Source organism: Catharus ustulatus, chromosome Z (assembly GCF_009819885.2).
Source record: "Catharus ustulatus isolate bCatUst1 chromosome Z, bCatUst1.pri.v2, whole genome shotgun sequence".
Lineage (NCBI taxonomy): Eukaryota > Metazoa > Chordata > Aves > Passeriformes > Turdidae > Catharus > Catharus ustulatus.
In genome coordinates this window covers 68,061,735-68,088,908 of record NC_046262.2, presented here as the reverse complement: position 1 = coordinate 68,088,908, position 27,174 = coordinate 68,061,735, and the positions used below count along the sequence as shown (strand labels likewise).

The 27,174-nt window shown below is 43.6% G+C and overlaps 3 long non-coding RNA genes across 3 annotated transcripts; 2 read left to right on the top strand and 1 right to left on the bottom strand.

The window, feature by feature from the left end:
* Nucleotides 1-6,140: 6,140 nt before the first annotated feature.
* Nucleotides 6,141-9,584, bottom strand: LOC117010327. Its single transcript, XR_004420633.1, has 3 exons — nucleotides 9,339-9,584; nucleotides 9,108-9,240; nucleotides 6,141-8,567 (listed from the first exon to the last, which is right to left on the bottom strand). It is a non-coding gene; the product is annotated as an uncharacterized LOC117010327 (long non-coding RNA).
* Nucleotides 9,585-10,154: 570 nt separating this feature from the next.
* Nucleotides 10,155-22,956, top strand: LOC117010323. The gene is made up of 2 exons (XR_004420621.1): nucleotides 10,155-10,496; nucleotides 20,710-22,956. It is a non-coding gene; the product is annotated as an uncharacterized LOC117010323 (long non-coding RNA).
* LOC117010321 lies at nucleotides 11,181-16,269 on the top strand. Its single transcript, XR_004420615.1, has 2 exons — nucleotides 11,181-12,194; nucleotides 15,653-16,269. It is a non-coding gene; the product is annotated as an uncharacterized LOC117010321 (long non-coding RNA).
* Nucleotides 22,957-27,174: the final 4,218 nt, after the last annotated feature.

The window sequence follows — 27,174 nt, the reverse complement described above, 5'->3', positions numbered from 1 at the left end:
TATGCCGCGATCCTGTTACTAATTGGCCAGTTTGTGAAAGCTGCGCACGGATTCTCGTGACGAACGAAAGTGCGGCTAATATTCGGGGTGCGGCTTATCTATTGACAAAGACAGCAACATTGTCGAGGCACCGGGGGTGCGGCTTATAATCCGTGCGGCTTGTATTCGTGAAACTACTGTACTCTGTATATAGGTTTTGCTTTGTTAGCGTGCCGCACTCTGTATCAGAAAATAGGCTTTATGCATAATAAGGTCATGCAAATGAGGTAAAATCTGAAAAAGTATGGTGGGAGAGGGACAAGCTAAAACATGGACATAAGTATAATGACCAAGCAGTAGAGAATTTAAATGTTTAGTGCCAGCTCATTTCAGTTTATTTTTCTGTCATATTCTTGAATGTGTAGACTGAGGCTCTTGAAAGACCAGAATGAAAAGATCTCTGCTTGGACCAGAAGGATTGATAGTGTTATTTAACAGACTGCCAAGCTATGCCTCCTTGACCCATAGCTATTTACTTTTATTTTTTTGAAATAGAGTCAGCATGGTACTAGCTGGCAACAGCAAGTGAGGACAGAGAACCCTGCTCTGTGTTTTGGTGAGAGTATTTTACACAGCAGTGCCGTACTGCCTAGATTCTACCTCTCAATTTCAGCCATGATAGAAGCTCTGAGTAAAACAGAAGCAGAGTACCAGTATGAATTACCAGTACATGTATGTCTTACTTCACCGCCTCCCTCCCTCTCTTCCAATGAATACAGTCTAAAAATATCCTCCACTCTAAATTGCTTTACTGCTGAGGCAATGTCTTGTAAAAGCACTATGATTATTTGCAGAAGAAAGTAAAAACTCAAGCCCCAGAACGGACAAACTTCAAGTCTCAGACAGAATAATGTTAACGTGAACTGTTCTCCATTTAACAGTAAATAAACTATCTTATTGAAAGATATTGCTGTCACTTAATAATATGCATGCATGCTCACATGAAGAGCAATAATATTTTACTCATGGAGAATTTATGAGGAAAATCTTGTTGCTTCAAATGAAAATGGGGGGGAAGTAGACGCTACATGTATGTACATGTATGTTGCGAGGGTTTTTTTATTGTTGTAGCTCAGTAAAATAATTTATATTATCTTCTGAAAAAGTAATATCAATTATTTGTTCACAAGTGGATGTCAAAGGAAAAAAATGGGAGTAGAAGAATACACAGAACTAGTAAATGGAATTAATATTAGAACTATTTTTAAATTTTAGAGCCAGATTCAGCAAATTTAGTTAGAAGAAACTACTCAGATCAGTAATTTATTGGTATTAAGAGGTCCACTCAGATAAGTGTTGCACCTTTCAAGAACTTGCAGAATAAGCTCATGTCTGTAAATATTTACAAAACAAGTCATTCATTAAATTTTTCTCTTCACAGGAAGGAAATATTCATCTGCCAATTGTAAGATGTACTAATGAAAGGTTTTCTTAAAGAAGTGAAAATTTGCTAAGTAGGAATTGCTTCCTTTGAGTTAGTCAGGTCCTTTCTTACCCTCTACCAAAAGAAAAATCAAAATTAGTAGCTCTTTCTCCAATGCTTTAACTCTTTTGAAAAAAAATCGAATCACTGCCCAGATCAGTGCGGGGCTTAATCAGCACAATTGAAAGGATTTATAAACATTTTAATTTCAAATCCATTTACATACACACACATATATGTATATATAAATTCATTTTATTCAAGCTATTTCACATAAACAGAACCTCAAGTAGTTGAAGTACTACAAAAAGCCATCAACATGTTGTTCATGTATCTGTAGGTCCATGTCTTGGGGTGACTTTTATGATGCTTGTATCCCCAAATTGTCTGTTCTGTTGGTGTTGAACATTGAGTTCTGCAACTTTAAGACTGGTTCCAGGAGTGAAGGGGGGAGAGAAGAAGTGCAGAATTTGCTATCAGAAACTTCACTTGCTCCCCCATATCCTTCACACAGACTGTGTTGTCTGCAGTGGACAGCAGGAGAGAGCTTTTGTTTGCTTTTACTTAGTCCGACCAGCTGATGCAAGGGAGTCCTGGACTGTTCTTTTCCGTTTTTCTTGGAATTATTTGAACCTGCTCTGGACTGAAAACCCAAAAGGAGCACTAGAAGCTCACATTTGTGGCCCACCAGGCCTGGCCTGGGCCGTGGCATTTCCCAGGCCAGAGGGACTGAGAACAGCCAGGCTGCAACCCACGGAAGAGACTCTTCTGAGTTTGTCATCTCCTTCTGAGTGGTGAGAGTGTTTGCTGTTTAGTGCTGGGAAGTGCTTTGTCTGGTAAATAAACAGGTTTCTTTCACTTCTCTCTGAGGAAATATTTTTCCCCAAACCAGTTGAGGGCCCCCATTCAGAGGTTTTCTCCCAAATTTGCCCTAAACCAGGACAGTCCATAAACCTCTTAAAATAGTATCTTTTAAAAAAACTCAAACAGTTAAAATTATGGAAATACAGAATACAGTAATTTCACCATTACAAGCCGCACTGACTATAAGCAGCATCTCCGGGTGTTGGCAACATTTCGTTCTTTGTCCATAAATTAGCCGCACCTGCATATAAGCCGCTCTGTCGTTTGCAGCGAGGACCCGCGTGCAACAAAGTTGCCAACTAGTAAAAGAATCGCAGGATCGCGGGGTTTACTGGTTCAGCTCGGACCATGCGGGCTCAGCCCACTCGGGGCTGCTGACGGGGCCGGGTGGCCCAGCTCGGCAGGGTCGCTTGGCAGGGCCGCTTGGGGCCAGCCACCACTACAGCCGGGCTCGCTTGTCCCAGACCGGCACTGCCCCGCGGTGGCAGGCGGGGATGGAGCCCGCCTGCTCCCGTGGCGGTGGCGGCGGCAGGAGGGAAAGGAGCCCCCTCACTCCCGCTTCTGCAGCGGCAGGAGGGGAAGGAGGCCCCCTGCTCCTGCGGCGGTGGCGGCAGGGGGCGGGAGCCCCTGCTTCCCCTCTGGGACTCGGGGATGGCAGCACGGAGCCCCCGCCTTCCCCTCGAGCAGTGGGGATGGCAGCACAGAGCCCCCGCCTCCCTCGCTGCCCCGCACTGCCGGCATGGAGCCCCCCGCCTTTGCCCCGGGCTGCGGGGATGGCGGCACGGAGCCCCTGCCCCCCCCTCGAGTCGCGGGGATGGCAACACGGAGCCCCCGCCTCTCCCCCAGGCTGCGCTGCATGAAGGAGGGAGCCTCCGCCTCCCTCCCCCCCCGTACTGCTGGCACAGAGTCCGCCTGCATCTGCCACACTACAGAGTAACCAACTTGCAAGAATTGCGTAATGCCGGGTTTTACTGGCAGGTGCTAGGCTGAGCACCTCGGCTGCACTTCCGGGGTTGGAAATTACATAAAATTTTTCACATATTAGCTGCTCCTGAGTATAAGCTGCATTTCCGGGGTGGGAGCAAAATTTTAGTCAAAATGGTGCGGCTTATAATGGTGAAATTACTGTATTTGCCAGTTATATATTGATTTTCATTCAAAATTCCTGCAAGGATATAGGCCCAACAGTGACATAAACTGTAGTAACAGGAAAAAAGCAGAACACAGGGATTTGCAAATAAATCTGTGAATAACAAGAAGCAGGGATTCTAAGATTATGAATTTTACTATTACACTCCTTTGCTTGTAAACCATAAGGTAGGCAAGTGCGAGATGCAGTACTGCCAGCACAGGGGAGTGGTGGGTGTGGGTGTGTGTGGGGGTGTGTGTGTGTGTGTGTAAGACAGGAGGAAGAAGTGAGAGGAACAGATGTGGGGACATGGGGACACAATAAAGCATAATAACCTTCCTGAACTGTGTCTGCTCTGTCTCTTTGTATCATACTGCTATTAGCAGGGTTACAGAAGCAGGTGATTGTCCATCATTTTTTTGTTCTTACTCAAGTGTTCTTTGACAAAGGAGAAAAAAACAAGTGTACCTTCAAGTACAGGGGAAAATTAAATGTTTACTTTAATCTAAATTTCAAGGTACACCAGTGCCTCACATTTCACAGGTTGCTTTCCAATCATAAAATACTCACATATATCTTAGCTACTTAGCATGGCTTATTAGGAGTGAATTAATATAAATAATTGCAGTTTATCTTTTAACAACAGCGTATTTTTAAAAATTACAGTTTCAGGGACATAAGATGAAGGTGAGCCCAGAGCTAGCAGCTCTTTGGTATTATTTGGCTCCATGGAGGTTGTTTTGTGAAAGTGTATAACTTTTTCTTTATTTGGTTGATGTTGGGGCTTTAACAAAGAGTGACTGAGTTGGCTTAACAAAGAGAAGGAGGGTTAAATATGTTGCTTGCAAGAGATTAACCAACTTCAGAGCTCTTAAATCCACACTATATGTACTGTGTGTCCTGAGTGGCTTTTGTTTTCCTTTTGTAAGCTTTTAGCATTTGATTTTTTTCCCCTGCATTAAGAATCAAGTTAATTTACAGGGCACTATTACTGATATGTTTTCCTTGGTTTGTGGTTTTCTGTGAAAGGCAGGCATCTGAGACCAAGTCTTGGGATGAGGGGGAGGTACAAGACTTAACAGTGTGTGCCCATGCCAGTAAATTGGCTGTCCATGTGACAGCAGAGCTAGGGAAACTCCCCATTCTCATTTGCATCCTGAAGACTTATCCAGGATAAAACCCAACTGATTGCCATATGGGATTTGGACTTGACATTTATTATTTGGTTCACAAACCTCTCAAAGGAAAGTTTGTTTTCCATTCACAGATAGAAAAACCTTCTAAGTTAAATAAAACTGGTTTAGCACCAGTAGTAAATAAATATCTTTACTATATTCCTTACGAATTTGTCTTATGTGATTACCAGACAGATTCTTGCTACCAAAGTATTGACTTTTGCTCCTCAGCAATTCAAAAGAAGTATCTATCAAAATCTATCCTGTTCCAGTTGAAAAACATCTCTGTTTAATTCCAGAAGTTTACTTACTATAAATAAAATTATAAATCATGGTTTAGAGGGAAATTAAAATAATCTCAAAAATATATGTAACAAATATACATAACAAAGATATTACATATTTCTATATTTATGTAGGGAAATGCAATTTTCTGCCTGTCCTATGCTTCAATGAATGGTACCCAGGCAGCATGAAAGGTGCTAGTAACTCTTACATGTGAGTGTACAGGTAGTAAATTTATAATAGAGAACTATCTGATTTCTGTCACCTAATAACTTCACAAAATATTTTTGTGATGCTTAGCACTCCTGGCTTAATAGCTGGTAGTGATAAAATCCACAATACAGTATTTTACAAAAATCTTAAATAAACCAAACCTTCAATTTTATTGAGAGACAGTACAATGCTTTGACATCTTACTAATTTAAAGTACAGTAATTTCACGAATACAAGCCACAGCAAGAAGACTAAAATTTTGGTGGAAACCCGGAAATGTGGCCAATATTCCGGTGCGGCTAATCTATGGACCAAAAGTGATATCTGCCCTTACCTAGTATCATGCTGGTCCAGTCCCGAGCCAAAACAGTCTGAAATCCATGGTTTCCCATTGTTCCGACGATGAACCAATCAGAGAACAGCTTATGGCCTGCCTGTGGATGGCGGCGTTACTGAGGGGTGGGGGTTGTTATCGGGGTGAGTTACCTCGCAGTTCGATAAAAGTGTGTGATATTTCTCTGTACTTTTAAAAGTGTTTTCAGTCTTGTGCGGCTACAGGGCTGGCGGGGCTCGCAGGGAGAGGGCTGAGGGAGCCTCTCTCCCCTCAGGGAGAGGGGTAGAACGGCCACTCGGCTCGCAGGGAGAGGGCTACAACGGCCGCTCCCCCCGCGGGCTGCGAGGGCTACAACGGCTGCTCCCCCCCGCGGGCTGCGAGGGCTACAACGGCTGCTCCCCCCCGCGGGCTGTGAGGGCTACAACGGCCGCTCCTGTGCCAGCACGGAGATGTTCCTGTCTTTTTCGGCTTGTAAATAAAGGGTGTGTCTTTTTTCACTTGGAAACAATGTTTCCGAGGTCGGCAGTAAGCCAGTAAGCCCCGGCGATCCCGCGATTGTGTTACTAAATGACGACTTTGTGAAAGTTCGCTGCGAACTAAAGTGTGGCTAATATTCCGGGTGCGGCTTATCTATTAACAAAGGCAACAATGTTGCCAACACACCAGCAGTGCGGCTTATATTCCGTGCGGCTTGTATTCGTGAATTTACTGTAATACATTACAGTTTTAACCAGTGCTGCCCTCCAAAAGGCTCTCCCAGTAACTCTGATGTCAATATCTTCTATCATCTGTTTAGTGGCTTTTCAGGAGCAGGGCATATCCACTGAAATGTGGCTTCCGAATTGTCAGATTTGCTGAACAACTCCTGAAACTTAGCTTAGTCTGAAGAGTGAGAACAGAGGACAAACACCAGTCTCCAGACTGCTGCTACAAGACTTAGTGAATGTTAACAGGAAAAAAAAAAAAATGCACTGAGAGCACACGGAGACACAGCCTTAGTGTTTTCCTATTATGTTTTATTCAATGAGTATATATGCGATGATATGGATTGTCCACAAGCCATGCCCTGATAGTCATTTTGGCCTTATGTCGATAAGGCATTACAGTAATTTCACAGTTATAAGTCGCACCATTTTGACTAAAATTTTGGTCCCAACCTGGAAGTGCGGCTTATACTCCAGAGCGGCCAATACATGGACGATGTTCTGAAATTTCCCAACCCGGAAGTGCGAGCCGCAGGCCAAGCCGAGCTCGCAAATTGAGTACCTGACAGTAAAACCCACAATTGCGCAATTGTTACAAATTGGTTACTCTGTTGCGTGGCAGGGGGAGGTGGGATCCTGCCGGCAGCGGGCTGGGGGCCCTCTCCCACTGGCAGCATAGGGGGAGCGGAGCTCACAAATTGAGCACCTGCCAGTAAAACCCGTGATTGCCTGATTGTTACAAATTGGTTACTTTGTTGCGCAAGCAACCTCGTTGCAAACGAAAATGCGGCTTATAATCTGGTGTGGTTTATATACGGACTAAGAATGAAACGTTGCCAACACCCGGAAGTGCAGCTTATAATCAGGTGCGGCTTATAATAATGAAATTACTGTAAACGTTTTTGGAGGACCTTTTCTGGTGACTGTATGGAGGTCTCTGGGCATAGAACCTTTGTGAACAGGGAGCAGAAGGTGGTAAACCTTGGTCATTCTATCTGTGGCTGATAAAAGCCCAACATCTACATAAGCAGGGAAAATTCCTATGTTTGCATCAATATTAATATTTTCTGAAAAAACATGCTTAAGACATTCACAGATCTTCGGCCACATTATAATTTTAGCCATTTTGAAAAAACAGTGTTTCAAGGTGCCAAATTGGTCTGTGCAGCTGGGAGGCACATGTACCAATGCACACGCGCAGACACGTGCGCATCCACGAGCCAAAGTTCTTGGGTGAAAATTTTCCCTCCTTTCATATGTAGTAACACAGTTGTAACTTATATTTGCAGTATGTCACACTCAGGTTTACACGGTCTATATACATGTTCACAAATAAATGTAAACTGCCTGATTTGGCATCCCTGTGTAATGCAAAGTGCAAACTTCCCATATTTGTTTTATTACCTTCTGGTTAATTTCCCCAATTAAATCTAAGACCTTGCACAATAATGAAAGGTAAGACTTTCAGTGAACTGTCCTATCAATACTTTGTTCCACAAGGAGGATAGGATTGTGTTTGCATCCATTAAAAATATCACACAAAAACAGTTAAGAAAAATTAATGAATAAAGCAGAGCACATCTATTTTTCAAAGTACAAATGCAGCGTACTGCATTATGTATTTAAGAGACACAATGAAATGTATTCTTGAAATTTATGAGAATAAGTTCTACTAATCGAATATAAAATTAAAATTATGTTTTCCCTTTTATGTGGTCTGCAACATTTTTTCTGTTTAGGCATATGAGAATAGAATAATTTCTCTTAAGATTGAAGGATTCATAGAATAATGGTGTTGCATGTTATACTAGTGAATATTTTGAGGCATGCAGTAGTGTAAATAACAAACATTTTGTTTTGCAAATTAATTAATTAATTCTACAACAATATCCGGTAACATTCTCTTTGCAATGTAACAGGCAATTAAAATAGTTTTCTGTAAAAACCTGGATTTCTCAATCCTTCTGTTGTAGGCCATTGCACGGTAAATATCCACTGATATTTTGAGGTATCAGAGGCGTTGCACCTAGATTTACAAGTAACTTTATTAATTTTAACTAAAACCATGAATTTGAAGATCTAGCTGGAGTGCTGGCCACTCAAACTACCAAGAACAAAAATGTTCATAATTAGTGACTATGCAGTAAGTTTTTAGATTACATCTCAGTTAATTTCTCTAACAAAAATGTATCCAAACCTCTATGACATACAACAGATCTGGAACACAATTGCAGTTTGCCATAGCAGTAAATCTATGTCTCTGCGGTTAAAATAAAAATGAGAAGAAAATCTTGCTCAATCGTTCTATCACGTGGGTAATCATGATTGAAGGAATTAGACAGATGAAACTCATTTTCAGAAATCAGCCCAACACATGAGATATTTTACTCTTCATTGTTATCTGTAGGGAATCGGAAAATAACATATAAAATACCTACAGAAACACTTTTTCTCATTGCACATAAATAATCTACATTAAGATAATGCAGTATCTTACATGCATGCATTCATACCTGCCTGATGTGTGTTAAAACCCTGAAGCTATAAAAAGTAGTATGCTAGTAAAGTATTTTAAATTTAAAAGATCTTGTTCAAATTCCTACAAGCTCACACTGTTTTCAGGAGAGTTCAAGGAAATACTAAAAATACTATAGAAACAAAAAGGATAAGGTATTTGTCACTTTCATTAAATTGATGTATGCTCCTGTCCTATGAAATGTCACATTGGATAATCCTGAAAAACTAGTAAAAATCTCCAGAATTATGCATATTTATGATGGTATTTTGCATAGCTCTAGTAGCATATCGCTAGGAGGACAGTGAAGGGAGGCAGACGGGTAAAGATTGAATAGTCTACAGGACTGAATTTATTACCAGCATCGTAGAAACAGTCTCAGCAACAGTTTTGTTTTGCTAGTCTTACAAAATCAAAACAATTTACCTTGCACCACTCCTGTGATGCTTCCAATTTGCTGGCAGTTTTGTGCTCCATATTTAGCCAGAAAAATTTAGATTTGATAAGTTTCTGAGGGATATCCATGTTAATTAGAAACAGCTTTTCTTCTTAGTGACAGCTGTAAAGAAATCCAAGAATGAGAAATCAGATGTGTGCTTTCACAAAATTGCCTTATTTGTTGGAGGCAGAAGAGTTGCATTTTCAGCAAATGTTTACCTGACCTGGATGAGCCCATCACAGATTCAAGCACATCCTCACTTCTGCAGATGAGGCCCAGAAAACATTCAAGAAAACTCATAAAAGTCCAGGAGAAACAGAAAGCTTTTCCTGCCTCTGGCTTAATAGCATTTTATGCTGACAATGGAGACTAGAGTTAACCAGAGGCTCTAGAAGTACAGTAATTTCACGATTACAAGCCGCACCGATTATAAGCCGCACTTCTGGGGTGTGAGCAACGTTTCGTTTTTCCTCCATAAATAAGCCGCACCTGATTGTAAGCCGCACTTTCATTCGCAGCGAGGATCCGTGTGCAACTTTCACAAAGTTGCCAAATAATAACAGAATCGCGGGATCATGGGGTTTAATGGTTTGGCCCTGCTTGGGGCGGCCGCAAGGAAGCGGCTCCGGCCCCGCTCACTGCTGCCGCCGGGAGCCAGAGGAGCGGCGTGCCTGGCCGGTGCCACCGGGAAGAGGGAGAGGGGCGTCCCTGGCTGCTGCGGCCGGGAAGAGGGAGAAGGGCGTCCCTGACTGCTGCCGCCGGGAAGAGGGAGAGGGGTGTCCCTGACTGCTGCCACTGAGAGGAGTGAGAGTGTTGTCCCCGGCTGCTGCCACTGGGAGGAGGGAGAGGGGTGTGCCCGGCCAGTGCCGTCGGGACGCAGGGAGCGGCGTGCCTGGCCGGTGCCACCGGGAAGAGGGAGAGGGGCGTCCCCGGCTGCTGCTGCCGGGAAGAGGGAGACGGTTGTCCCTCACTGCTGCCGCCGGGAGGAGGGAGAGGGTCGTGCCCGGCCGGTGCCACCGGAAGGAGGTAGAGGGGCTTGCCCGGCCATTGCTGCCGGGAGGAGGGAGAGGGACTTGCCCGGCTAGTGCTGCCGGGAAGGGGGAGAGGGGAGCGCCCGGCCGGTGCCGCGGGGAGGCTGGGTATCGGCATGCCTGGCCGGTGCGATCGGGAAGAAGGAGAGGGGCGTCCCTGACTGCTGCCGCCGGGAAGAGGGTGGGGAGCGTGCCTGACTGCTGCCGCCGGGAAGAAGGAGAGGGGAGTGCCCGGCCTTTGCCGCTGGGAGTAGGGAGATGGACGTGCCCGGCCGGTGCCGCTGCGTATAGTGAGAAGGCCGTCCCTGACTGCTGCTGCCGGGAAGAGGGAGAGCGGCGTGCCCGGTCAGTGCCACCGGGAAGCGGGAGTGAGGTGTGCCCAGCCGGTGCCGCGGGGATGCAGGGAATCGGCGTGCCTGGGTGGTGCCACCAGGAAGAGGGAGAGGGGCGTCCCTGACTGCTGCCACCGGGAAAAGGGAGAGGGGCGTCCCTGACTGCTGCCACTGAGAAGAGTGAGAGGGTTGTCCCCGGCTGCTGCCACCGGAAGGAGGGAGAGGGGCTTGCCCGGCTAGTGCTGCCGGGAAGGGGGAGAGGGGAGTGCCCGGCCGGTGCCGCGGGGAGGCTGGGTATCGGCATGCCTGGCCGGTGCGATCGGGAAGAAGGAGAGGGGTGTCCCTGGCTGCTGCCGCTGGAGGAGGGAGAGGAGTATGCCCAGCCGGTGCCACTGGGAGGAGTTAGAGGGGGTTGCCCGGCCATTGCCGCCGGGAGGAGGGAGAGGGGCGTCCCTGACTGCTGCCACCGGTAGGAGGGAGAGGGGCATCCCTGACTGCTGCCGCCGGGAGAAGGGAGAGGGGCATGCCCGGCCGTGCCAGCGGGGTGGAGGGAGAGGGGCTTGCCCGGCCAGTGCCGTCGGGAGGAGGGAGAGGGGCGTGCCCGGCCAGTGCTGTCGGGAGGAGGGAGAGGGGCGTCCCTGACTGCTGCCACCGGGAGGAGGGAGAGAGCCATGCCCGGGCAGTGCCGCCGGGAAGAGGGAGAGGGGCGCTCCGCCTTGGCTCGGGGCTGCTTCTGGCTCAGACTTCCTGGTTGGGAAATTTCCAAAATTTGCTCATATGTAAGCCTCTCCCGAATGTTAGCCGCACTTCCGGTTGGGGAGCAAAATTTTAGTCAAAATGGTGGCACTTATAATCATGAAATTACTGTAAATCCTGAGAGCATTTGGTCAGCATGGATGCTTGGGCAAGCAGTGATTGTTCTTTCCACCAGTTCCCTAATAGGAACAACAATTGCCATTGTCCTCCACTTCATTGAGTTCCGGCATAAGGGAGTTGGCTGCTGGTGGGAAACTGACAGTCAGACCCCACTCCATAGAAGCCTCTCCTGATCCTGCTGCAGCAGACTCCAGCTTTTGGTATCACGGGTGCCAGCTGCATGGGAAGCCAAACTGTCATACCATCTTCTCACCAAGACTTCAGTGGGGGGGGCAGAAGCACCATTAGAGCCTAATGAAAAAGCAAACACAAAAGTAAAGATTTTAACAGTGGGGGCTTTTTCCTCCTTAAAATCCCACCAGAGAGACACCACTGCACGTGATACTTCATTTGTAGGGGGTTTTTGCAGGCAAGAGCACAACATGAACAAGGTAGTTTTATGTGGCTTTTTTAGGCATCATACCATGTCCAGGTAGCCCAGCAAATTGCAACTCTCTACAATTGCATTCGCAACAACTCTGTCAATATCCACAGTGCTCACACCTGTGCCTTCAAAACACTGATATTGTAGAATACTGCATGCTTTCCTTCCAAAGATCTCTTACATACTCTGCTAATATGATGCTTTTGGATGAACAGTTGTAAGCATATTTTTGTGTTTCTAAACTCAATCTACTCTTCAGGATCAATATGAACACATGGTGGCCACAAGTTACTCCTCGACCAGGTTCCAAGATCTCCCTGAATGATGCACTCCTTCATGACCCTCTCCACTGATCTACCACTGCTTCTTTTGGGGCCAAATGCTGCTCTCCATATGAAGAGAAATCAGAAAGTAATGACGAGTTAGACTTAATCTTGTGGGTCCCTTCCAACTCACGATTCCATTATTCTAGTTCTCCAGTTCCACTTCATCCTGTGTTCAGGGCAACCTAATCACGATCCCAACACAAGAACTTTTGCATATCCTATTTGTAATGGAACCAATGGAGGTTGTGTGTTTGCAGTTTGAAGAATTAAAGCCCAGGTCTGCAACTGTGTAAACTACACTGTCTGCAGGGAAAGGCTGGGATTAAACAATGGAAATACATGTAATATGGCTTATAGAAACCTCCTCAACAAAGACTCAGGATCTGGCCCTGCATTAGGCATGTTTAAATGTAAAGATACACCTAAACTTGTGAGAACTTTTGTGCTTGAATGTACCTCATCAAAACAACAAGTTGGGAGAAAACACACAACCATTTGTTGAATTTGTATCACTAGAAAGTTTGGAATCTGGAGTTTATTTCAATGTTCATATTCATAAATTATGAAGATGTAGGTAGATATGGGTGCACAAAGAAATATTTCTATTTCAGTGTCAGTGATTTCATGTTTTCATAACGGAGCATTTGTAGAGAAAACCAAACTCTGGAAACAGTTCTCAAGTGTTTCTTGCACAGACTTGTGTACATATTTACCTGAAAATTGTCAAGAAGTTTGACAGCCCTGATGGTGCGCTTATTGTCATTCCTCTAAGTATTTGGTCATTTGCAGAGGGGTGTGTTCTTCACAGACCCAATGTGGAGTTTTCCTTTTTTTTATGCTGTACTTAACTATTTATCTACCACAGGGTGCTGGTAATGTCTGTTTTAAATACTCTGAAGACGACCAGGGAATCTTCATTGAATGATTCATTTACCAAGCTGCAGGGTTTGTGTAGAGCCTGCACGAGAAAGATCTATAACAAATCCCTATTCCAAACCCCTACATGAATGTTTGGTGAAGGCAGACTCTTACTATAAAACAATGATGCAGATGGCCATAAGCAGTCCTTTGTATAGAGAAGTATATGATTCTTAAACAGTGATTTTACAAAACTGAAAATCTTTTACATTTTCTACCTTGTACTGCCAAATTTTGTGTAAGGATGATTTAAGATGTTTTTGCAAAGTTCAGTTCCTTTCAAAGTATGCTCTGTTACCGTAACAAACTGTGTAAATATTTGAAGTATATAAAAACAAATAATTTATGAATGCTAGCATGTAATACAAGATTTCCAATAGGCTAAAATACTGTTTGTATGTTACATTTACCAAAAACTGTGTTTCAAGAGGTTTCTAAATAGTGACTCACTCCTGACTAGATGGCAACAATAAAAAGCGTTTATGATGCATTAGAATCTCAAAACAAGACCTATTTCACAGGGATTCCCTTGTGACCCTCTGCAATCTCTGTTAGTATAAGCCCTGTTTCATTTTTGCCATTTTTAGGATTGTCATCATATATCATGAATTTAATTTGATTTCACAAAAATTAAGAAATGCTTTCTGTTGAGGCTCAGTGTTACCTTTTCAGCATATAATAGTCTAGTGTTTTGTCAGGATTTTTATTATTTAAGACCTATCAAAATAAAATGTCTTTCTTTGGTTAATGATTCTGCAGATTCAGAGAGACCACAGGTAAAAAACCCCTACTTTTAGTATTAGCCCTTGTTATATTATGTGGTACTGTGTCTACTAATAAGAAGCCCACTGTTGGGATTTTGCGCTATTTTTTGAGGTTGCTTATTCAGTACCATAAACATGGTTGTTCTTAAACAGAGTAGCACCATTTTCAAGGTAGGGCAAAATAGTTAAATGATGTCTGTCTATAATGGTGTGGTTTGCAACTACAGGATCTTTATTTTTATATACAAACAAGGGAAATTTTTAATAACAGAATCTAAGTTTGCTATCCATTACAGAACAGAATTAAATATATTTTTAGACATGTCACTAGTGAAATCAAGTATGTGTGAGAATTACGCAAAGTACACCTGCACTGCCTCATGGGTGATCATTTGTTCTTTCAAGAGTTACAAGTTAAATATACAATTATAATTATAATACAATTATATAAATATATCATTATAATGCAAATAAAAACAGCACATGAAAGTGTTGTTTAGATTATGCTAACTACTACAGTTATGACTTCCTAACACAAATCAGTATGAAATACTGGAGGCCACAGTAACTTCCTATCACCCTTTCAAATTTGGCACCAGTATTGAAATCTAAGTAGCTATGTGGCCTGCCTCTAGACCTTTCAACTGAGACTTCAGTTATCTTGTTCAACTTTCTTACAAAAACATTAAATACGGGGCCATGATACGGACTTGTCCATCCCCACAGCTTTGTGTGTATCGTTCAGCTTTTTGTTAAGTCCTTTTTAGTTTCTGTTAATTTTCCAATGACTGTTTTTCACTCTCAGCTCACCATTGCTGGGGGTTTTTTGTCCGTCTTTAGCTTCAGAGGCATTACCTTCATTCCTTGTCCTCTGTTTCTTCAATTTGTTTCCTTTCCCCTTTCTTTTTCCTCCCACTGTATTTTCTGCCACATCACAATTTTTCAACCACCCTCCAGCATTTTGTCACTCCTTTGTGTCATCATCTTCTGGTTTTCCCAACTCATGCAGCTGTGCCTCCACAAACACTATTGCTTTCATTGGGTCTCTGAAATTCACTTCACTTCACAGTAGTCCCTTGCTCACTTGCCCACAGCCAGGCTTTACTTTAGCTGGACGCAATAAGGCACTTGGTTGAGTGGTGCAAATCTCTAGGATTTGGAAGTCTAATTGGGAGGCACTCTTCTATCCAGAGAAGTATGTATGTGGCTGTTCTTGTGCGTACAAGAGACCCAAAGAAAGCTTTTTATCAGGAGAACTTAGGACACCCTTCCTTTTGGTAGTCTGTGCATTTTAATTAAGGATTTTATTCTTAGTTGTAAGTATGATGTGGAAGTCATTCAAGTGGAAAGTATTACTTAGAAAGCTTAGGGAACTGCTCAAACACCTATCTTTTTGGTGAGGATAGGCCTTCAGAGAAGCCATGAGAAGCCTAATGTGGAAAAGTTAGTGAAATAAATAATTGTCTGCAGGGCTAAGCCCAGACACAAAAAAATGTGAATGTGAGAGAAATACAATTAGTTAGCAAGAGATTAGTTCATTATGAATGTCAGTATATATGTAAAATATATTTTAGTCTCTGGCATTCATAAAATTCATACCATAACTGTATATTTTGTCAATATAAATACAAAAAAAATTTAGGTAATGTATTTCTAGCGTGAGCACGTTTCCCATAAACCTCAATGAATTGAAATTAAAAGTGCACCAAGTGCCCAGAACTGCTAATAGTGAAGCACACAAAGTTTTGTTGGCTTCAGTAGGACGCTTTATACAATGAAAGTTATCTATATAGCTAAGCATTTTCATTATTGTGTTCTAATAATGCTATCTCTTTTTTTTTTCTCACCTCTTACTCCTCAGAATACTAATAGGCGACCTCTTCCAGTAATAAATTACCCTTCAATCCCTGCATAATCTCTGTGCCAGGTGGAAGGCTTCAAGATGTTGTTCATACCTGTGCTTGGATCAGACTGTACTTGCTAAAAAGGTGCAAAATGATTGCACGTGGGAGTTGACAACTACTCTTGCCCATACACAATGTGGCACAACCAACATTTAGTATCATCTTCCAGATTTTCTGTTAGTAGTTAAGGCCAAGTGAAATAATTTATTTCTCAGTAGATTATAAAACAATTTGCAGATTGCATTTTTGCGCTGAAATTGCACCTGCAATTATTACTGAGTAAAAGTATAAAGCTATTGTGCTCATAAAGAAATTTATGTAAAAGGGAGAAAAACTGAGAATGCCATAAGGTTCTCCATTTTCTTCTGGAAGGAGAAGACTGGTACATACAGAGGGAATATGATCAGGACTTTGGATCCAACATGTCCTTTAAACCAGCAACAGTTAAAAAGTACTGGGGCTCCACACCCCTCTGGATGAACAGCAGCACAAGTGACTTAAAAACCACACTGGCAAAGCCTCTCCTGCTGTCATGGTGAGCAGCACACAGAGCCCTTTGGAAAGCAGCACAAAAGCTGAGGATAGAAGCTAATGCAAACAAACTGGTAATTCAGCACAGAATTCATTGGACAAGCTCAAGGAAAGTGTGCTGTGAAGGCTTGCGTCATTTCCCAGTTCAAACCTTCCTTGTTTCCATGTTATGGGGGTTACTTATACACCTGGTAGGGGGAATTCTTCTAATCCTGTTCACTGCCATCTTACTTTTTTGGTGTTTATGTAAGAGAGAAAAGCACCAGGCTGATCTGTTACTCACACTCTTAGAAATGCAATGGCTTACTATACTTTGATTTCATTATGACTAAATGTTTGTTCTATCACAGCTTGACATTTTCCCACAAGTTGCTTATTCTGAAATATTTGTGAATTATTTTCCTTGAAGTTTAGTCTTCAATTGAGGTGTTCACAATATCCTTGCTTAGTGAGTTATCTCTTTCATAACAATAGTACTGTCATAGATTTAGTCAAACAGGAGCCAGTTTGCGTTGTTTATGATCAGGAAAAGAAAAATCAAACTTTAATGTATTTATCTCCCCAAAAAGGAAACCTTTCTGTCAAATGTTACATATCCAAAGAATCATAGAATGGTTTGGGTTGGAAGATACCTGAAAGATCATCTAGTTACAATCTCCCTGCCATGGGGACATGGTCGATGTGGGAACACTCTCAACTAGACCATGTGGCTCTAAACACCATTCAGGAATGGGGCATCCACAACTTCTCTTGATAACCTGTTCCAGTGTCCCACCACCCACACAGGAAAAATATTCCTCTTAGTTTCCAGTCTAAACCTACGGTTGTTTTTGAAGGCCTTGACCTCTGTTGGGGGTTGGGGGAATTTTTACTCTTTCCCTCAGTGGAGAAATATTTCCCATTATCGTGCTAAGAAAGCTGTCCGGGAGGCTTCCATAGCTCTTATTGCTCAAGACAAAAGGGATGGGTGAGTGCTCGTGGGTTGTTTTGTCCTTCCAGGGGAGACACGCTCTCGCCGGACCGAATGCGGAGCAGAGATGTTTTTCTCCGTGGTGGGATCTGCCCTGCAACCAGGCCCTGCTACAGCCTCCTGCTTCTGAGAACAGCACTGAGAACCGGGACGCAAACAGTGAGCGGAGTTTCCTTCACCCTTCTCCCATCTGGGACAGCCCTGCCGCTGTCGCTTCGCCTGCCTGCTCCTGCGGCTGCTGTGACTGAGAGGGGGCCGCCCTGCCCCGCATTCCACTGGGACCGTGCGGAGAAGAGTGCCTGTGACTGGAAAAGGGACTGAGACTGAGTTTTTTTCTGTTTTTTCATAGCTGATGTTGTTCTTGTTTGTCATGTAGATATATCAGTAAAGAACTGTTATTCCTAAACCCATACCTTAGCCTGAGAACCCCTAATTTCCAAACTATAGTAAACTGGGAGGGAGTGGATTTTCACTCTCCATTTTGGGAAAAGCTCTGGCCTTTTTCCTGGCAATACTGTCCCCTAAACCAGGACACCTCCATCCTACTCCTACATGCTCTTGAAAACCATTCCTCTCCAGATTTCTTGTAGGTTCTCTTTATGGTTTATTGTTGTATTGGGTTACAATCCAGGATAAAAGATATCTATTCTATCACCATCTGTTCAGGGTGCGGACAGTGATCCTTATCTCCGTGGGAGATATTCTGCTAATGGACCATCCAATGAAACCAGGCAAGGCATTGATCTTTATCTTTTCACAACCCATCCTTCCTTCAGGGAGTCATTTTCTGCTAATGGCCCATTGAGTCCCACTGTGTGACTGATAAAATTACTTCATCCCATGGAAAGTTGCTCCAGCCAGGGGTAGGAGCCCAGCATTTCTTCTCAAGATGAAAACAGAGGTTTTGGGACACTAAGGTAGCCCCTTTCTCCACTGGACTCCAGAGGGAAACCGGATTTCTCCACATCACCACTGGACCTCCGGAGGGAAACTGCACCTTCTACAGGACCACTGCTTCAACTGAACCACATCTGTCACTGCAAAAGGACTGCAGTAATTTCTACAGTAATTTCACGATTATTAGCCGCATCATTTTGACTAAAGTTTCAGTCCCAATCCAGAAGTGCGGCTAGAAATCCAGTGCGGCCAATACATGAATGAAAATCTGAGGTCTGCCCTTACCTTGTACTGCGCCGGTCCTGTCCAGAGCAAAAATGGATTGAAATCGATGATTTCCCGTTGTTCCGATGATGAACCAGTCAGAGAACAGCTTATTGCCTGCCTGTGGATGATGGCGTTACTGGTAGGGTGGGGGCATTATCAGGGTGAGTTACCTCGGCATGACTGCGGAGAGGAGACTCTCGTACGACGCCGAGTTTAAATTGAAAGCAATCGACTATGCAAAACAATATGGGAATAGACCTGCAGCTAGAGAATTCAAAATTAATGAATCCATGGTACGCAGATGGAGAAAGCAAGAGGATGAACTTCATCTTACAAGAAAGACAAAGAAGAGTTTCCACAGCAGAAAAGCAAGGTGGCCAGGGCTGGGAGACAGACTTCACCACTGGATTTCTGAGCCAAGGATAGCTGGCCGAAGCTTATCTACTGTCGCCATTTGGATACAAGCCAAAGTGATTGCAAATGAATTGCATATCGAAGAATTTAAAGCAGGACCAGCTTGGTGCTTCCGTTTCATGAAACAACAGCAGCTCTCTATCCGTACAAGGACCAGAGTGTTTCAGCAGTTGCTGGCGGACTACGAGGAAAAGTTAGCCACCTTCCGGAGTTACTGCAAAAGCAAGTTCTCTGAAAAAAATATACAGCCACATCAGCATGGATGAAGTCCCCCTGCATTCGATATGCCACTGACGTGAACCGTGGAGCAAACCGGAACATCCATGGTTCCGATAAGAACCACAGGGAACGAAAAGATACCGTTTACAGTCGTCTTCGGCATTTCGTCAGATGGGTAAAAATTACTCCCAATGGTAATCTTTAAAAGAAAAATGTTCCCTAAAGACAAATTTCTAAAGGGAATAGTTGTTGCAGTGAATCTAAAAGGCTGGATGGATGAACAGATAATGCGGACTTGGCTAACGGAAGTTTATGCTCATAGACTGGATAGGTTCTTCAACCAGTTGCTGGCACTGCTGATTTTCGATTCCATGCATGCACACAAAACTGAAAGCGTGAAAGCCCTGGTGAAAAAGATGAACTTGAAGCTTGCTGTAATACTGGGTGGTTTGACCAAAGAAGTGCAACCTCTGGACATAAGCATTATTTGTTCCTTCAAGGTGAAACTGTGACTTCTGTGGGAAAACTGGATGGTTCAAGGAGACCATTCCTACATGAACACCAGGAGTCTGCGCCAAGCAAGTTCTGCTACTGTCTGCCAGTGGATACTGGATGCCTGGGGTAAAGCAACAGCCACAACTATCATCCGAGGGTTCGCGAAGGCTGACATCGTTCCTGGACTGACCAGCAATGCCATCGAGAGTACCGAAACTGATGACTCTGAGGATGAGGATACGGGATGTGGGCTCAGGTTTGCTGGATGCCCCCATAGCCCAACTGCTGATTTCCAATACGGAGGATGAAGAGTTCAGAGATTTCATGGAAGATGAAGCCACTGATGAAGCGGCTGGTGAATGAAAAATGAAGCTGTTTAAAAGCTTGATCAAAGTGCGTGATATTTCTCTGTAATTTTTTTGGTGTTTTCAGTCTTGTGCGGCTGCGGGGCTGGCCGTGCTTGCGCGGATGAGCAGAGACCGGGCTGGGCTGGCGCGGATGCGCAGGGTGGTGTTGCTTGCGAGGATGGGCGGGGTGGTGGTGCTCGCGCGGATCAGGGGTGACCAGGCCGGGCTGGCGCGGATGAGCGGCTCCGCTCGTAGCTCGGCCGCCCGTGTGCTGGCCCGCACGGCTGAGTGACTGTTTAAAGGCAATGCGGATCCTTTGGAAATGCTTGCAAAATGACCACACTATTGTTTGTGTCTTTTTCCGCTTATAAATAAAACTTGCAGGGTACACTGCCGCAGCTCTTGTCTGTATCTTTTTTTGCTTGGAAATAATGTTTCCAAGGTTGGCACCTGCCAGTAAAACCTGCGATCCCGCAATTCTGTTACTAATTGGCAACTTTGTGAAAGTTCACCGCGAATGAAAGTGCGGTTTATAATCCGGTGCGGTTTATATGTGAACAAAGACCTAAACGTTGCCAACAGCTGGACGTGCGGCTTATAATCAGGTGCGGCTTGTAATCATGAAATTACTGTGTTTTAATTTCCCTAGTAAAGAACTGTTATTCCTAATTCCCATATCTTTATCTGAGAGCCGCTTGATTTCAAAATCATCATAATTTGGAGGGAGGGGGTTTACGTTCTCCATTTCAAAGAGAGGCCCCTGCTTTTCTTAGCAGACACCTGTCCTCCAAAGTAGGACAACTGTAATGTTGAAGTATTATTTTTCAAACATTGTTTGTATTTTTAGAACAAAAGGGTTATTCCATTTTTCCAGATTCCATCACTGAGAATGAAGACCAGCAATGCTTATCAAGTGAGTCAGGTTTTTTTCCTTTTAAATGCAAATTTGTTTCCAGGGGAAAAAAATATAAAACCAATAAACGAACCATAGATGTTGCTTTTTTAAAGTTGTTGGTTTTTTGTTGTTTTTGTTGTTTTAGTTTTTGTTTTTTTGCTTAGATGCTTCAATGAAAAAAAAATTCATAGGAAACTAAAGGAAAAATGTACCAATGCTAACAGCCCTTCTTTTCAAACAAGTCAGATTTTTTTGGTAATATAGTTTCTTTTTTTTTCCCCTTTTCCCTCCACGTCCAGAGATGAAAAGGTGGTTGGATTATTTCCCATGGCAGACAACAAAAATTCCCCCATTAGTTCCTATTTTATGGAAGATGTGGTCTGAACCAGAAATTGTTCATGACATCTGGTTTATCTTCAATTGTAATCATTTGTATTCAAAGACTGTCCTCTGTCCCTTCCTTCCACATGTAAAGGATGAGACCATGGGACATCCATGGGACAGCACTGATTGCCAAAACCGGACTTGGTTTTCAATTAATCTAAAATAGGCAAGTTACAAACATGCTGTGAGACTCGTCAGTGAGCTTGGTGTGACGGGCAAATGCTTGAGAAATGTCTTAGTTCTATGCCATGAACATTTATTTGTGGTAATAGTTTATCAACTAATTGCACAAACAGAAAAGTACTGCTCTTTGTATAGTAACTCACCCAAAAAATAATTTGTCATATCATCGACACTACTATGAGATAGAAATTAGGAGTTTTGGGAGGACTCTGCCTTCCTCAGTGTGGAGGTTTGTTCTGACACCCCTTAAGAAAGAGAAGGCAAGGTGGAATGGCCCAAGCAATATACTCCACAGAGTATATATCTCTTTGCTTATATCTGGTGATGTCCTCTTTGCTTATAGCTGGTGATGTTGATGTTGCTGGTCTATAATGATGTGCTTTGCCACAGAGAGATTTGCAGGTCTCTACTGTGTCTTGTGTGTGTCTTAAGAACAGCGTGCTACTAGCATGTAATCCACCAGGCTGATTTTTGGGAAAATTCTGTTGTTTTCCGTTAGAAAACATTGCATGCCTGATGCCAATTGTTTGCTTCTCACAGTGTTTTAACCAATCACACGCTGTTTACATCAGTAAAAGAGTGGTCTCCAAAGTGCAACACTCAAATCAAGAAGAAAAAATTGCTTTATTGTGCAAGCTTCTTGTGCACACCTTATTGTGCCTCCTCCATCTGTAGATGCTGACATCTGATCAGCAGCAACTGGTTTTATTTTTGCTTTGTTTTCGGCTGTGAAAATGCTGATGAGGGTCTGATTAGGATGCTGCACATACCGTTGGCAACATCGCTACTAAATGAGCACTCCTCATCACTTATAAGCAGAGTCTCTCCTCATGATGAAATTGTCATTTCAAAGCAGGGAGCCTGGAGCCTGGAAAGTGATGGGAGGTGTTGAAGGTCTATCCATCTATCCGTCTGTCCCCATATGTCCACACTACAGCTGAAGTCACTGGGATGGTGGGACTGGCTGATGTTCAACATCGTTGCTGACATTCAGCTGCCATGGCTTCGTTGTCTGAATGCCTTCCCTCCACTGACACATTCAACGGTGCTTCACTTGTGCTGCTGAGAGCCATTCAACTGATATCATTGCACTCCCGTGGGCACTTGTTCAGCACTGCTGATACAGCCCCAGGTTTATTCATCAGGTGAGCCATTGGGACTGTGACTTGCCCAACTCTGCTCCTAGCAATGCAGGTTTGGTTGTTTGGTCCACCCATTTAGCCATGTCTTTTTAAAGCTTTGTTCTTTAATTGAGAATATTTTATCTTCATTTTAATGCCAGGTCAGTTGTGTTCAAAAAAGGATTAGCTGAAGAACCCTGCCATTTACCACGCTGGTTTAAATACAAGCATCTGCAGATTGAAAAAAAACACAAAAAACCCCATAAAAGGTGTAAGAAGAAAGAAAAAAAAAAAAAACAAAGAAGCAGATATTTACCTGTTTTGAAATACAATTACTAAGAATTGGAATCTGAAGTGTATAGAGCTTGGTTCAGAGAGAGAGACCATGACTAGCCTTATTGTTTTGGGTTCTTTGAGTTCCATTGATCCTAAAGAAAAATGCGCTAATGAATCTATTGAAGCCTGCCAAACTCTGGAAGACAACTTAAGTGGTCTTGCTTATCTGAGTCATGGTATTAAAGTGTGTTTATACAGAAAACAGCAAATGCGTGTCTTTATTAAAGTGCTTACTTACACTACCCCAGCAGAAATTGCTAATGATTGCTTATTCAAAAAATATGCTTAACCTATAAGCACAGTGGTATAACTTCAATAGCTTGGTTTTTGGGAAAGGAGTGCATAGCAGAGAAAGTACAAAATGAGCAATTTCTGGTTATGTGCAACGGGAACCTTTAAAGCTGATTTTATTGCTCTTTGAACAATGAGGTCAGAAGAAAGTTTGCTTTGCTGGAATATGTTCAGGATATATTTATTTTGATATTTGTCTTCATGCTTGATCAAGGGCTTGAAGTGTGTACAGCCAGACCTCAAGACCACCATAAACTTTTGCCATGGCATTAGTTATATATCAAAAGCTATTGGTTGCTAAATGCTCTGCTCAAAAAAAACAGGTTTACCATACAAAACTATTTCCTAATTTTTTTCCCCTTCTGCTTGAACTACTTGTCACCGTGCTCCTGCAGGAGGAGCTGCAGCAGAGTAAACTCATCTGATGGGGAGGAATCACATTTTGAGGCTCCAAGCAGCTGAGGTAATTGGCATGGGTGCCAATTAGTGTCAAATATTGCCATCATTCTCTGATATGGACATCTGTCCGTTAGGAATCAGCCCAAGACCTCCAAAGTAGTTTGGCAGAAACCAATGAATAGGCAGCAGCTGACAACAGTCATTAGTTACATCCCAGCTATCTGAACCAGCCTGGTAAAAGGACTCATTAGGCCTGTTGGCAATGATGAAGCACAGTACTCAGACCATGAAAACATATATATTATAAAGTAGGTAACAACAGATGTTCTGGTGATGATGTGAAGGAGCCCTGGAGGGCAATAGTTGTCTCCAGGTGACAGCAATGGGCTTGGACCCAGAAAAATCTGCTCTCGCTGCTCTTTGTGCTAGGTTTCTTGGGAAATTAAGAAAAGAGAAAGCAATGCTAAACGACTATCAAATAACAGCACAACAACAGCAAAGGGCGTTAGTGTAGTACAATAAAGTTTTTTGCATTAAAAATTTCCCACCACTTTGTATGCATACGCATGCAAACACAAATATACTACATTTCAACATTACTTAGCTAGAGTAAGTATTGATATTATTCTAGCATCAGTGTCTGTATTTCTGGATGGTTTACAAGGCCATGGTAGTAAATACCAAAACCCTCAAGACTTCTGAGTCTGATTTTCCCTGGTTTAGATGTGTTGTGAATCCAGAAATCTCTATTGGCATCAGTAGGTTTTGCAAGAGTCAATTTTTATCAAAACAGGATAATTAGCAGTAAAACTTTTTCTGAAACCCCTACACAGCTTTATGGGAGATGTACAATATTTCATTAACTCAACTGAGAGGATGAAAGAAAAGGGAAGCTTTCAAATTTGTGAACATCTAATATGCCAGCCTCATAAAAGATACGAAGGTTCCTGCAAATTTTGTCTCTTGCACTGAGGCCATGATGACCACAACAAAAGTATTATAAAACTGACATAGAGAATGTAATATTTTATAGACCTAAAATCAAGGTCTTCATTTTTTGACACAACCTTATACATTCTTGCTTAAAATATTAATTACTTATAGTGGACATTTATTCTAACTAAACTGGCTTCAAGGCTGTGCTGGTTTGAAAGGAAACCACTGGGGGATCCCAATTCAGAACTACAATTTAATAGGAGAATTAAAATAAAATGCAGTAGTACAAAACCACCAACAGAGTCAGAATACAACCTGACTGTTGAGGGTTGGTCTTCCTTTTACTCATTGTCTGTGGAATTTTTCACATTGACTTGCTGAAGAAGCACTGACAGCTAAGTATTTGAGATAGAGGAGGGGGAACCCTTTTGGGTTTTGGGAGTTTCACTTGAAGGGAAGGACAAAGGCACAGCGAGATTAGAAACAGGTAAAAGGAAAGCAGGGGAAGGCAGCTGCTCTCGCTCACTCTTGGTTTTGGAGGAGGTGGGTTGCTGTTACCACCGCCATAGCCTAACCAGGAGCTGCCTCCTCTTCTGCTGCTGCACCACTGTCCTAGTTTGGAGGACAGGAGTCTGCTAAGAAAGGCAGGAGCCTCTCTTTGAAAATGGAGAATGTAAACCCCCTCCCTCCAAATTATCAGAATTTTGAAATCAAACGGCTCTCAGGCAAAGATATGGGAATTAGGAATAACAGTTCTTTACCAGGGAAATTAAAATTAAAACAATACTACAAAGAAACAGACCCCAAGCGCTGACAAAGTCAGAGTAGAACTTGACACCCCATCAGGCAGGATGTTGATAGCAGTTTGATTAAATGGTGGCTGTAGTCCTTTTGTAGTGACAGATGTGATTCAGTTGAAGCAGTGGTCCTGTAGAAGGTACGGTTTCCTTCCGGAGGTCCAATGGTGATGTGGAGAAATCCAGTTTCCCTCTGGAGTCCAGTGGAGAAGGGGGGCTACCTTAGTGTCCCAAAACCCTGGTAAAAAATGTTGGGCCCTTCCCCCTGGCTGGAACAACTTTCCATGGGATGAAGTATTTTATCAGTCACACAGTGGGATTCAATGGGCCATTAGCAGAAGGTACCTCCCTGGAGGTAGGATGGGTTGTGAAAAGATAAAGAACAATGCCCTGTTTGGTTTCAATGGCTGGCCCATTAACAGAATATCTCCCATAGAGATATGCATCACTGCCCCCACATCCTCAACAGATGGTGATAGAATAGACTTTTTATCACACCCTGTATTGTAACCCAAGACATTATCCACCCCATATTCTCTTACCATCTGCATAATGACACCTTACACACCGTTTTCACATAAGATTAGGTTTCCCTGTGGTACACAACGGGTTTCTCCATCTTTCTGCATTACCCACTAAGTGTAACCAGGTCCTTGAGCAAAAACAATCCCACGGATGGGTTTGTCTTCACCTGTGGTGGGACTAATCGAAACAGCCTTACCTAAAATACCTTTCATGCATACTACAGGGGCCTTATCTCCATCCACTGTGTGCAAGGGTTCAGACTGGGCAGGATCAGCTCGATTTATGGACCCTCGGGTGTTGACCATCCAGGTGGCCTTTGCTAAGTTCGTTTCCCAATTCTTGAAGGTTGCCCCACCAAGTGCTTTCCGTGTGGTCTTCAGTAGCCCATTGCATCATTCAACTTTCCCGGCAGCTGGTGGATGGTAAGGGATATGATATATCCATTCAATGCCATGTTCTCTGGCCCAGGTGTTGACAAGGCCATTTTTGAAATGAGTCCCATTGTCTGACTCAATTCTCTCAGGAGTACCATGCCTCCAAAGGACCTGTTTCTCAAGGCCCAGGATGGTGTTCCGAGCAGTGGTGTGAGGCACAGGGTAGGTCTCCAACCATCCGGTGGTGGCTTCCATCATGATCAGCACGGCGCACTTGCCTTGGTGGGTTTGAGGCAGTGTGATGCAGTCAATCTGCCAGGCCTCCCTGTATTTATATTTAGACCAACGCCCACCATACCGGAGAGGCTTGACCCGCTTGACTGGCTTGATGGCAGCGCACGTATCACAGTCATGGATAACTTGAGAGATACTGTCCATGGTTAGATCCACCCCTCGGTCTCGTGCCCACTTATACATGGCGTCTCTGCCCTGATGATCTGAGGCATCATGGGCCCATCGAGCCAGGAACAATTCTCCCTTGTGTTAGCAATCCAGGTCTATTTTTGACACCTCTATCTTTGGGGCCTGATCTACCTGCTCGTTGTGTCGGTGCTCCTCATTAGCCCGACTCTTGGGGACACGGGCATCCGCATGACGAACTTCCACAGGTAGCTTCTCTACCCGGGTGGCAATGTCTTTCCACTCCTCAGCAGCCCAGACTGGTTTTTCCCTATGTTGCCAGTTTGCCTTTTTCCACCTTTCCAGCTAACCCCACAGGGCATTGGCTACCATCCATGAGTCAGTATAAAGGTAGAACTTTGGCCACTTCTCTCTTTCAGCAATGTCCAGGGCCAGCTGAACAGCTTTGAGTTCAGCAAATTGACTTGATCCACCTTCTCCTTCGGTAGCTTGTGCAACCTGTTGTGTAGGGCTCCATACAGCTGCTTTCCACTTCCGGTTCATCCCCATGATGCGGCAGGAGCTGTCAGTGAAAAGAGCGTAGCGTGTTTCATCTGCTGGCAGTTGGTTATACGGTGGGGCTTCCTCAGCCTGGCTCACTTGTTTCTGCTCCTCTTCGTCCGTGAGACCAAAATTTTC